Below are 13,147 nucleotides of genomic sequence, written 5' to 3'. Positions count from 1 at the left end.
AAAAAAATCTGATTCAAAATATGAAAAAATTATCAATTCACATCCTAAAGTTTTAGTTATTAAAAAAAGTCTCCTTGGTTAAAAAACAATATTTCAGGCTTTAATTGAAATAAAAAATTAGTTACTTTCACTTATTTTTTTAGAACTTGAAAAATTCCTAGACATAGAAAGTCCAACTCAAGTTCACCAACACCTCTATACTGCTATAACATATAGCCATTCTTCAGGCTTTATTGTACTTGACTTCCCTTACTCCTTTGACCTGTTGGCTTCTTCACCCCTTCTGGAAATGCTCTCTTCTTTGGCCTCTGGGGTACCCACCCACTAGGGTATCTCCTACCTCTTAACTGTATTTTCTCAGGGTCTTTTGCAAATTCCTCCCTGCCCCTGCCATAAATATTAGTATACCTCAGAGTTTAATTCACTCCTCTTTTCTCTCTTTCCTTCTCCTGGGGTGATCTTATCCAATCTGATGGATTCAACTCTCATCTATGGAAAATAGCTCATGCCCAATCTATTTCTCAAGCCAAACACCTTCCCTAACTTCCTTATTGTTGCATATTGGAGAGTTCTATCTGAATATTCCAACATGTCTGACTCAACTCATCATCCTTGATGTGTTCCCTATCAGAATGAAGACCGTCACTTTCTACCCAGGTCAGAAACCTGAGTGTTATCTCTGACTCATCACTCTCCCTCAACTCCAACTTCCAAACCTATAGATTCTACTTCTCTAATATCTCTTAAGTGAATGCACTTCTCTCCATGTCTTCCACCACCACCTTTGCTTACATCCATCACTTCTTCCCTGGATTTCTACCAAAAGTGTCCCTCTTTCATTCCTGTCCTTAACTAACCAATTCTCCATATTCTGTGCTCAGTGATCTTTCTAAAATACAAATTGGTCATAATGACCTCCTGCTGAAACATCCTCAAGTATAGACTCTGTATTATGGGCATAAGCCTTTCTGGTTTTAGCATTCTTCTCAGGATCCCATTTTCCATCTCCTCTCTCAAGTTATGCTAAATTTCTTCCAGTTATTAATAAATGCCATGTTCTTTCCTGCCTCCAGCCTTGACACATGCTGGTCCTGCTTTCTTGAATATAGCTCTCCTTCCTGATCTTTCAATTTCACACACACAAAATTAAGCATCTTCATGTTTTATCTAAGAAGCTGTCCGTCTTTTGCTCCCTTAGCATTTGTACTTACCCTAATCTTTACAACCACAACACAGTCAGTTTGTCCTTACAGTAGGACTTTGACTTATTCAGCATTGTATTTCTGGTATCTACTTTGGTAAATAGTTATCGAATTGTTGAATATTTATCAATTGTATAGGTGTTTGTCCTCTTCTTGTCCCAACTTTCAAGTACACACATCTCAGAGCTCTTGAGAAATGACCCATCCAAAAAAGTGATTGAGGAGTCTCTGCCTACTCTGAAAACAAGAGTAGGTGGAGATATTAGAAACTCCCACCTGGAGTCTGCCAGAAGCTACCTAGAGGTGAGGAAATGGGCCTCCTCCAAATGCAAGGTCTAACATACTAGCAGAAATGCACGATGGAATTTCCTACTTCAAAAATTTTAGCTCTAATAGATGCATCTAAATTGCACAATCATTTGTGCCTAGGACGGGGATGGAATATTACAACACTAGAATTCAGTTCAGAATTAATACTCAATTTATTTCCCTGTCCTCAGGTAAGGGATATTCACAAAGCCCTCCAAAAAATATCTATCCAAATGTTTGTCTGTAACAGCATATATACTTCTTTTTTATATTTTTTCAAGTTTATTTATTTATTTTGAGAGAGAGAAAGAGAGAGAATGAGTAGGGGAGGGACAGAGAGAGAGGGAGACAGAGAGAATCCCAACCAGGCTCCACCTTGTCAGCACAGAGCCTGACACAGGGCTCAAACTCACAAACCATTATCATGACCTGAGGGCGAAACCAAGAGTTTAATCGACTGGGCCACCCACGCGCCCACAACGTATATGCTTCTGACTGCAGATTGACCGCAGGTTGCTCTCTATTCTTATTCCTACAGATGGGAAGGTGATTAGGGTTTGGCTTTACTCTCGGTCAATTTTTAAACACAAGACTTGGAGTCAAGTCATAACTCTGGCTTTTATTACAAAGTGAACCTCTGGCTGAGACCCTAATGCTCAGTAAGGCAAAGGATAATGGGCAGATCTAAACTATCTTGAATCTCAAGCCATCTAGAAATATCACCAACCACATTCTCTTCAGACACAAAAAAGAATATAACTTTATGGCTGAGTCTGGAGTAAGACCCAGATTCTATTTTCAGAGCATTTCCTATAAATCTTTGGGCAAGTCACTCAAACTCTCTTAGCTTTCATTTCCACACAGATTATATCTTTCCAAACCATCTGAAATGCAGTAATTGAGTAAATACATGCAAAGGACTTAACACAATGTCTGACACAAATAGGTATTAGCTAACACTAATAATATTGCTACCATTCCTTCCTCTTCTATTTTACAAATCAGAGATAACTGCAGTTACCAAGGAGCAGGGAAGGGAAATACATCTTGGTTTTCCATGTTCTGATGTTTGTATTAAGTGCCATAGGATTGCCAACCACAGTGAGGGATGCAAACCATACTTCCATATTCCATCAGAAGGAGGATGTATCATATTCAGGATTCTAATGCCAAAACATTTGTTTCATTTTGACTCAAAACGAAGAGGGTGACCTGCAAAAACACCAAATCTGTGCTTCCTGCAACACACGAGTTTCTCTGACAGGTGTCTGCATTGCAAACACTGACCAGGCCATTGCTAGCTAGAACAGATGGCCCAGTTGGCCACATATGCATTTTGATCATTTTGCAGTTTCTGAGTAGGTGGGACAATTTGGTGTTTTCTAATGTTTTGATAACCTTGACTGCTGTCTTTCCCATGGGCCAATTTTGTTTTGGACCTATATCTAGTTTTTAATATTTGACAAGTGAAGACACTGAAAGGAAAAGGAAAAATGCTTTCCTAAAACTGATTTTCCACACATATAACCATACGGCTGGCTTCTTCCCAGACATCATTAATTCCCTTTCCCTTGAGCCACTTTTTCCACTATGTATCATGGCAATGTTTATCAAAATATCACAAAAAGCTGGGATTTGATTTCCACAGGCTGGGATTTGATACTATGGCATATTTAAATAACATATTCACTACTTTTCTGAAATGAAAAACTACAAAGACTTAATTATTCTTTCCCAATACTAGCCAAAGCCGAGCCCACTTGTTCTCCATCTATGTTACTTCTAGACTACAAATACATGGCTGATTTAAGAAGCAGGCAATTTTAACACCCACAAGTATCTAGGTTCAAATCCCTGCTCCTTCTCTTCTTAGCTGTATGACCTGGAACAAGTGGCTAAATTTCTCTGAACTTCCATGTCTTCACCCAGGGACATAATACACATTCAATAAACATATTTCACTTGTTATTTACCAGCTAGTTTTCACATATGCCAAGGCCTCTCCCATCTTAAATAAATTAACCAATTTTCTCCATCCCCATCTTCCTCTAGCTACTGTTCTCATTCTCCTCCATTTCATCTCTACTTCCTACTAAGTATTCAATCCATTGTAATTAGGCTTCTGCTCCTGCTAAAACTGGTCTTAGTAAGGCCAGCATTTCTCATTGCTAAATCTGACTGATACTTCTTATTTATTTAGTTAGTTAGTTATTTAGTTATTTTATTATATGAAATTTATTGTCAAATTAGTTTCTATACAACATCCAGTGCTCATCCCAAAAGATGCCCTCTTCAATGCCCATCACCTACCCTCCCCTCCCTCCCACCCCCCCATCAACCCTCAGTTTTTTCTCAGTTTTTAAGAGTCTCTTATGCTTTGGCTTCTTATTCCACATCTTCTTTAACCTCTACAGAGCATTTGATCCTGTTGATCATGTTGTCCTCATTTTTTTCATTAATTTTTTAAAATTTATCTTATCAAGAGACAGAGTGTGTGTGTGTATGGGTAAGGGAGAGGGTTAAAGGGAGATAGAGAGAGAATCCCAAGCAGGCTCCACACCCAGCACAGAGCCCAATGCAGGGCTAGATCCCACGACCCTGAGACCATGACCTGAGCCGAAGTCAAGAGTTGTATGCTCAACTGACTGAGCCACCCAGGTACCTCAATCATGTTGTCCTTAATACCCTTTCTTCCTCTACTTCTGTGATAACTTTGTCTCTTGGCTTTGTTTCTTACTTTTGCCTGTTCCTTCTGATTTCCTGTAAACTCCTCCTCCTTCACAGACCCTTCACTATTGCCGTTATCAACATTCCCTGCTTTAGTCTCTGTTTCAACAAACATGATCCTTTGTGATTTATCCCTGCTTAATTCTATAGCCTTAGTTCCTACAATTATCCACATATTCCTTTTTCTGTCTCCTTTCTTTGGACTCTTCACACACTGCCCTACCTGAACTTCCCTGAATACATCATTGTATACTGTTTCTCAGTCTTACCTATATCATCATTTCTTCTTTTTCTTTCATTTCTTCCTCTTTTCAATGTCCCTTCTCCTTCCATTTGTTCTTCATTTTTGTCCTTCAAAACTCAGCTCAAGCATGACCTCATTCTCCAGCCATCCTAGCTAAGGCACCATATTTCTGAGTGAAAAGTCATCTTTGATATTCCATCCACAGTAGATGCTTCATGGAACAGAGACAAATTTCCCCATGAAGCCATACCCAAATTACAGAATTATGAACAAATAAACAATTGTTATTGTTTTAAGCAACTAAGTTTTGGGTGGTTTGTTAGACAGCAATAGATATACAAAACACCCCAAAGGTACTAGATTGTAAGATTCTCAGAGGCAAACTCATGTGGAAATATTGTATTCAAACCAAAGCATTCCCTGGTTCATGAAGCTCCCATGAATGAATGAATGGATGGATGAATGATCAACTAACCAACCAACCAACAAACGAGCTAACCAATCAGCATTCCCTGGTGCATGAAGCTCCTATGAATGAATGAATGAATCAATCAGTTAATCAATCAATCACCAACCAGCTAACCAATCAGCCTCAGCCAATAATCAAAATTTCCTAAATTTAGTATCTTCCCCTTGTTTTGATTAAATGCTCTAGGAGCCAAAGAACAAGGCAGGCAACAAATTGGAGGAAAGGGAGAGATAAATGAAAAAACTAATGCTACTTCAATTAATGGCCATCGAGGGACATTCCAATCTAAAGCTCTAGCTCTGATCCACTTCTATGGCCATGGTCTCACTTCCTCTAGTTCCTACTACATATTTTTACTCTGGTGCATCCACCTCTGTTACCTCAAACTGAACTTTTACAAATCCTCCACACCAGGGCCCTGTTTGATCATTCTAGTTATATTACAACCACTGTTCATTCTCTAAATCCCAAAGTTATCTTTGATTCCTCCCTTCATCTCCTCATCAATATATCCAGTCCCTAGTTCTACCAATTTAGTTTGGCTACTTTTTTTTAAGTTCATCATTTCCTTTATTTGTTTGTTTGTTTAATAAAGAAAAATTGCACACACACGAGCAGGGGAGAGGGGCAGAGGGAGACAGGATCTTAAGCAGACTCCACGCTCAGTGTGGAGCCTGATGTGGGGCTCAATCCCATGACCCTGGGATCATTACCTGAGCTGAAATCAAGAGTTGGACGCTCAACTGACTGAGCCACCAAGGCGCCCCAGAATATTTTATAATTGTTAAATGTCTTACTATTAAATGCACTTACAGTTGCATTTCCAAGTCACAGGTGTATCCAACCTGAAGTTCTTTTATAAATTAAATATTTAAAGTCCAGGTAATTGGCCTTATGTTTTTTAGAAAAAAACACTGATGATTTTAATAGCCATTATGCTTTTCTAAAAAGAAACTATATTATTTGTAAGGGTGAAAATACATAGACCTTAAAAATAATTTCTGTGAAATGAATCTGTGAAGTAGAGCCTGTTATTTAATGTTTTTGCCATGAGTAGTGCCATAAGAATAGGTGATAGATGATGTCTGCAGTGAGGAAGCAATTTAAACTTGTTTTTATTAGTCTTAAAACCAAAATGAAATAAACAGGCTAAAGGAAGGGATTTAAAAAAAAACCCAAGTTGGAATGCCATCTCTTTGGTATTCATGAGTCCAACCTCTGTTAATAGGATAGGGAATTCATTATCCATATCAAGAGGAAATGGACAAACATTTCATGACTGATAAGATTTTTTCTTTATGCATCAAATTCTTTAAAAGATACCCAACTGAAAGATATTTTTCATCATGGGAAGTTTGGAGAAAGGATTTATCCATATGCTAAAATCTACCAAAGCTATTTCCTGAGTCTGTACTAACAGAAGCTAACCCCAATTAGCCTATTTCAATCAAGGGATTATCTTTCATGTACAAAGTAGTGCACATCTTGATTTTAAGCTACAGTGAATTATTTGTTTTGTGGGAACATAAAAGTCATTTTGATATTCACAACAGAAAAAAACTAATTCTAATTAAGTAAATCCCATAATGTTACAATCTTATCTAGGAAACAGCTATGAGATAAGGATAGCTGTTTATGAACTAACAATTGTGATAACAATTAAGGTCACTTAAACTTATCACTCCCAAATGTAATGTCATTATTTTTACATCATTGCAAGGACATATCTCATCACCAATGATAATTCTATACCCACAATGTATCTGTCTTCCTAATAGATGCTATGGAGTTTATACTAGTCAGCTGCCACCTTGAACTCATTTGCTAGCAATCTAGTGGAGATATAAAGTGGACAAGAAGAAATTAAGAACAGGAAGAAATAAATATATGTAGCAAGATAATACAAACAAAGACAAAACAACAAAAAGACAATATGAAGACAAGATGACTTTCCTGCTTCATGCAAGCGTTGTTTCTATCCAGATTACTATCAAGGGGTCTTTATTAGTCAACAGAATAGTTACTCCAAAACCTCTGCTTGTTTCCATCCCTGGGTGCTGGCAATGATTTAATTGCCAAAGAGAAAGCATGTCAGTCATGACACAAGGTAGGTGCTAAAGAGCTAGAATCGAGGTTGGGGGAATTTAGAATTCAATTCCAGCCTCATTGGAGTTGGAACTTCAATATTTGGCACCCCAGACAACCACACAGTTTACACCAATATTGGACACAGAAGTAAGGGTTAGCTGAATACCCTATGATGGGTGGAACTAGGTAAACAGAAGAAAGTTGCCTCACCATTGTACCCGAAAGGGTGAAGAATGGAGGAGTCTGCTCCTGACACAGTGTATAAGAACAAACCAAAGATGAGTTGCAAGACAGAAGGAAACTTGCCTTAATGGGAGGATACTAACTCAAATACTGGCAACTAAAAGGGGGAATTCTGTAGAGGAGAGCCAAAGTGCTAAGTGACTGTGACAGTTTGGACGAGAGGAAGGGAACTTGAATTAAGAACTGGATATTGCATGAGTAAGAGGCTTCTGTGGTCAGACGTGAGATCAACATAGTCTAGACAAGAAGGACATTCACAGAATGTCATGTAGAAAGGAGGAGGTACTCTGTCTTTGCTCTAATTAAAGTGTTTTGGTGTATACCTGGGTATCACTGGGTGGAAAAGGATGGTTGGATTTCATCAAACAGCACCAGGACTAAGATCTCCTCAGAAGAGTTCTAGGAAGAATATGTTCATCTCCCATCTTACACATAGATATAAAATGGCAAAATAACTAGGGTTGAACTAGCCCAGAGGGTTCTGGAGAAAACTCTCGGTGGCATGGATTTACTATGTTCCTTTTGCTTCAGAAGCTAGGGGAAAAACATTAACTAGCCTCAGACTTCCAGTGTTTTCATTGCCTTATTCTGCCTTGTAAAGGTTCTCTACAGTTTCCGAGAGTTCTAAGTTCACCCTCTGGTCTGTACCAAAATCTCATACAAATCTTTTTTCTCCTAAATAAAATCCCGAAACTGACACATGGATCTGAGCTCTCCTCCACTAGCTAATCTAAGAAAAAAAAAGATATAACCTGGCAACCTGGAATCCGCTGTGTTTATGGACTGCAGGAACAGCGATACCTAGGGAAGAATCATGAGAAACTGCTATTGCTCTCTCCCCACCTCACCTGGGATCCTCAATGCCTCCTCCCACCTATGGGGCTTGGGCCAGGACCTCTGAGATTGGCCTCTGACAGCCACAGAGGATCCCAAAAGCTGAAACAGAAATGGCTTTTGTGTTTACATTTCCTTGATGTTAGTACATTGGCAATATTTGGCAGTGCATAAATCCCAACTACTCATTTAACAACTTTCCTAACAACCACTTATTTAACATCATGCTAAAGAGATGGCCTCATTTTTAAATCCATTCATCCACTGATGGAAATTTAGGTTGTTTCCATAACTTCACCATTGTGAATAATGCTACAATGAAGATGGGAATGCAGATACCCTCATGAGATTCAAACTCCAATGCCTTTGGATACCCACCCAGAAGTGGGATTGCTGAATAAAATAGTAAACTCTATTTTTAATTTTTTTCAAGGACTTCTGTACTGTTTTCCATAGTGGCTGCTCCAATTTACATTCCCACCAACAGTGCATAACTCCACAGCCTCACCAATACTTGTTGTTCTTTATTGTTTTGATAATTGCCACCCTAAATAGCAGGAGGTGATGGGGTGCCTGGATGGCTCAGTTGGTTAAGTGTCCAACTTCGGCTCTGGTCATGATCTCACAGTTTGTGAGTTTGAGTGCCGTGTCAGGTTCTGTGCTGACAGACTGGAGGCTGCTTCATATTCTAAGTCTCCCTCTCTCTCTGTTCCTCCCCCGCTTGCACTCCACCTCTCTCTCTGAAAAATAAATAAAGATTAAAAAAAAATTATTAATAGTGGGAGGTGATATCTCATCATGGTTCTGATTGGCACTTCTCTGATGATTAGTCATGTTGAGTACTTTTTCATGCCATGTACTATCGTTCAGCATTTTTAAAAAAAGAAGAAAACCTCTGTCATTTGTGACAGCATGGCTGGACTGGAGGGCATTACGTGAAGTGAAATGAGCCAGCCACAGAACGACAAATACTGCATGATCTCACCTACCTGTGGACTCTAGAACAGTCAAACACATGGAAGCAGAGAGTAGAATGGTAGTTGCCATGGCTGGGGGAGGGGGAAATGGTGAGGTGTTGGGTCAGAGATCACGAAGTTTCAGCTCTGCAAAATAAATAAGTTCTAGAGATCTAATGTAATAAGAAGATACTCTGGCAGAGCCATTGCTAGCCTATTTTTGGCCTCTGCAGAAAGTAGAAAGACACTCCCTCTGGACAGATGAAGCTCCATGGCCCCACAGCTTGGTAACTCATGGGTGTTTTCTCTTGGAAGGCACAGTTCTGCACCAAAGCACAAGACTCAGCAAGCACATCAGATTTCAGCCCCACTTGCCAGGAGGCTTTGTGTAAACCACAAATGCACAGTTGTTCCCAGCAGCTCTGTTCCCTGGTTTCCAGTCGCTTGTCCCATGTCTCTGGATGACTCTAACTGACCCACCCTTATCACTCTGGCTTTCTGGTTCCCAGATCCTGAAGTGCCTTGACACTCCCACTTGGCCTGCTGGTCACTGACCCTGCAAGCCACGACCTCAACATGCCGAGAACTCATGAGTTTCAGCTCCTTGTTCTGATGCCTTGTCACCCAGACCTGATTTATGACAGGAGAGAAAATGCAGAGGCCCAAACTGCCAATTATACAGGCTTTTCTTTATCCAGGGTGATAATGTCAGGAGCGGAGGGACAGTTTACACCATCTTTTAACCATTCTAAGTACTAAGACCCCAGACTTCTTTCAAAGGTGAAAACGATCTATACTCTATATCCTGTAGGTAAAACGCTCTAGCTTTTCTGATTATCACACCTTCAGGAGGTTGTTAGCTTTGCCAGCGGCTCCTGAACTATGTAGAAATGTTGGGGGGAGGAAGGCAGCTGATCCCAGCCATGGGGAGCACTAACAACAGAGGACTGAGGGTCATCACCTTATTTCTCTTCTGAGAATGTTACCAAGAATTAATGCATAACTTAAGAGCTAAAGTGCACAACTCAAGGAAAGTGTGAAAAGCCACATAAAATTTTTTCTTCTGAGAGTCAAAGAGGGTTTCATGAGGAAAGGCCTCACGAAGGAGGCCTTCTCGTTTTTCTCACTCTTTAGTGAGACTTCTCGTTTTTCTCACTCTTTAGTCACTATTGACAGGACCAGGCTCATAGGGAGCCAGACACTCCTCCAGGAGACACTATATCCTTCTAGGGGCTACATTATTCCACATGGCAGAGACAGACTAAGAGAGAAAGACAGAGGGAAACAGGCATTCGGAGACACTAAAACTACAAATGGGAATGACGTAAAGATTGGTAAAGTCTCAGTCAAAGGATAAGGCTTCAGTAGTTTTCGATAGATTCAAATAGTTCCCTGTTACAGAAAAACAAGACACACTCTAAAATCCTTGTCTAACGGCTTGAAACAAGAAACATCTTCCCAGCCTCCCTCCTCCAAGTGGCTAGCACAACACAAGAGTTAGTGCCAGCTAAAAATGTGACCTTTCCAACACTGATTTAGCCGGCATGTTTCGTGTGAACTTCTTCTAAGGTCTGACCAACTAGTTACCACCAATTCAATTCTTTTTTTCAACTCAATGACCTTTTTGTTAACACACTCCTCAATTCTCTTATATGCCTTTGACTTCACTCCAGTCCTTCCTGTGACACCTTTGGCAATAGTTTTTACACCCCACTGGTCACCAGGCCTCTGGTTTGCTCTCCCCATGCCTTTTATATATTGCAGCTGTACCTATGTCTTGGATCTTCTTAGATGCACAGCAGGCAGCATGCAGACATTTTTTTATTAAGCAAGAGTCTCATTTCACCTCATTAAAGCTCAAGTGCAATATGTCCACCAAACTGTAGAAGACTGTCTTTGATTTACACTGTGAGACCCAATTATAAGGGGGACCAAGGCCCTCTTGGAATTTGAGTCATCGAGCCCGCTGGATATTTAAGCACTATAGGAAATGGTATGACCCCTGAGTTCCATTCTCTCTCTGAATCAAAAGGTGGGTAGTAGGCAGTGAAAGTAGAATCCACCAACATCTACATTTGTCTGAGGAGAAATTAACAACTGATCTAACTGGGTGTTCCTTCATTTGTATCTAAAAAGTCTTCCTTGGCTACCCTAAAATAGAATAAAGAATGTTCTTACATCTTAAAAACAACACTGCGTTCAATTTAGACACTTTAAGGTTTGTAATAGTGGGATTACATGCATGACACTGGTTTATAAATTGTAGCATATCACACAAATGTGCTGATTAGGATCGTGAGTCTCATCTCATTGTGCTACAGAAGGTGATTAATATCACTGAGGCAGGAGGCTTATCTCAATGGCCAATGACTTTGTATCAGGTTGGTGGTCTTCCCTTCAGTACAACCCATGCCATAATTGTGAGTGCGCTCAATGCCTATATAGATGGCTGCTCTCTTATAGCCTCTCCTTCCAGCTCTTTGAGAAACTCAACACCAAATATCTTATCCTCCACTCCACTTCAGCAATACTTCAAGTGACACCCTAAACCTTTTCCTAGAATTGTTCCACTTGTGAAGTATTAGCTCCCCATATCCCAACACTGACCAAATACCCCTATTCTTCCAGTTCTTACTACCACAGCCCCACCTCACTGTTTATTCATTATTCATTTATTCTACAAATATCTACTGCCTTTACAACCTCATTGAGCCCTCCGATTCCTTTACTTCTCTTGTCAATCCCCACTTCTAGAGCCCTCCAGGCCTCCATTCCTTTCCCAACCAGTCAGATCCATTGTGCCTCACATCATCTGCACCCCAGACACTCTCTTGCCAACATCTTAGATTCCCTTGCTTCAGCCCAGGAGAATAGAATAAGCAAGAGAAGGGAAGAATATAGTGTGTTGCGGGGCAAAGGTGAGAGGAATAATGTATCAGAGGCAGCTCACTGTCCACTAAAAGTCATGCTCCCCTGGACACAGAACAGAATCATTGCTGGTAGGCAGCTGTCCCATCTAGAATTATATTTCCAGCATGCCCTGCCCCACCCCAATGTATCTATGTGGAGTTTTCACTCAGAGAATGTGAGTGGAAGTGATATATCATTTCTAGGCCAAGACTGTTAAGAAGTAGTTGTGCCTTCTTTACTCTGCTTTCTCCCTTCAATCAGCTCTAAATTGATGCCCAAGGTCACCTAAGAAGGCTTGTGGGAATAGCAGAGCTTCTGTGCCAACCAGAAATACTCACAATAAGCTGATACACACATGAGGAAACAAATTCTATAGTTTCAAGTTACTGAAAGTTGGCAGGTATATATGGTAGCACCTAGCAATTCATTAGGAAATTTAAAGTGTGAAAGCAGAGACATTAAAACAATCATTGACAGTGTATGTTTTATGTTAGGTGGTTTTTCCTCTATGATTGCTGCCAATTAGTCCTGCAAGAATTATGGAGGACTAATACATTTATGATACTTTGTACCTCAGGACTCTTTTCATATTTCAAATATTTTATTTTTTTTCATGTCTAAGTTTATTTATTTATTTTGAGAGAGAGAGAGAGAGAGAGAGAGAGAGCAATCAGGAGAGGGGCAAAGAGAGCAGAAGAGAGAGAATCCTAAGCAGGCTCTGCACTGTCAGCACAGAGCCCAACGCAGGGCTCGAATTCACAAACCGTGAGATCATGACCTGAGCTGAAACCAAGAGTCAGATGCGTAACCAACTGAGCCACCCAGGTGCCCCTTAAAAATGTTAAAGAAAAATTATGAACTTGTTACTTTAAAATATAATTTTAAAGTGTGCTTTTTTTTCCCCACATTATGACCAATCACCTGACAATGCCTCACGCTTTCAGTCTTTCACCTAGGGCTGCCACTTCTCTGCATACTTCTTGATGTGTCTTCATAGGTCTGCTCTGTTCCTGAAGTGCTGCAAACATAGGCTCCTGGATTATGTAAAATATGCCAGGAAACCTAAATACTATCACTTTGGATAATCTAAGGAACAAATGTCGCTTACATAATGAGTGATGGGGTGAGGGGATATGATTAGAACGCACACTTAAGCCAACGAGAA

General features: G+C 40.1%; 1 protein-coding gene across 3 annotated transcripts in view; it reads right to left on the bottom strand.

Annotated features, from left to right (window-relative positions):
- RELN (reelin) overlaps positions 1 to 13,147 on the bottom strand; it is a 533,601-nt gene that overhangs the window by 421,253 nt on the left and 99,201 nt on the right. The window lies entirely within an intron of this gene.

The sequence above is a fragment of the Prionailurus bengalensis genome, chromosome A2, assembly GCF_016509475.1.
Source record: "Prionailurus bengalensis isolate Pbe53 chromosome A2, Fcat_Pben_1.1_paternal_pri, whole genome shotgun sequence".
In the NCBI taxonomy this organism is placed as follows: Eukaryota; Metazoa; Chordata; class Mammalia; order Carnivora; family Felidae; genus Prionailurus; species Prionailurus bengalensis.
The sequence above is the reverse complement of the archived record's forward strand: the minus strand, read 5'-3'. Positions and strand labels throughout refer to the sequence as shown.